We start from the raw sequence: 517 nt of genomic DNA, 5'->3' as shown, positions 1-517 counted from the left end.
GGCTATGGGGGCGCCCCTTCCAGTCTCGCCCATACACCCAACACTCCTCCACCCCACCGCCTGTGAGTGGGGGCTGGAAGGCGGCCAGGTCTTAGGGGAGGGGGGCTGTGTGCTTGGGAACCGAGCGGAGCCAGCCCGTGGGCAAGTCTAGGAAGGGCACGTTTTAGCGTGTGTTTCTCTAGGTGAACCGCTGTTGTTGTGTCTGTCTCTTTGAGACTGTCTCTCAAGCTGTCTCTGTCTCCCCACCTCCCTCTCGGGGTAGTTTCTTCCTATACTTAGCCCTCTCCGTGTCCAGTCCTCATCTCTCGGTCCAGCGGTCTATTTTGCACGCACGCGCACCCCCTCTGCCCGTGGCAGCGCCTTCTAAAGCACTGCCCTCGCGCGGCCCCAGCACCCTTCTCCGTGCCTCAGTCTCCAGTCTTGAAAACGGGCACGCCCGCGCCCGGACTGGGGGCTGGGCGGAAGGAGAACAGTCCAGGGCTGGCGCGGCCAGCGCCGGGGGCGCGCGTCCGGGAAG

Source organism: Echinops telfairi, unplaced genomic scaffold (assembly GCF_000313985.2).
Source record: "Echinops telfairi isolate 266 unplaced genomic scaffold, ASM31398v2 ScPeMD7_655;HRSCAF=1070, whole genome shotgun sequence".
NCBI lineage: Eukaryota > Metazoa > Chordata > Mammalia > Afrosoricida > Tenrecidae > Echinops > Echinops telfairi.
The sequence above is the reverse complement of the archived record's forward strand: the minus strand, read 5'-3'. Positions refer to the sequence as shown.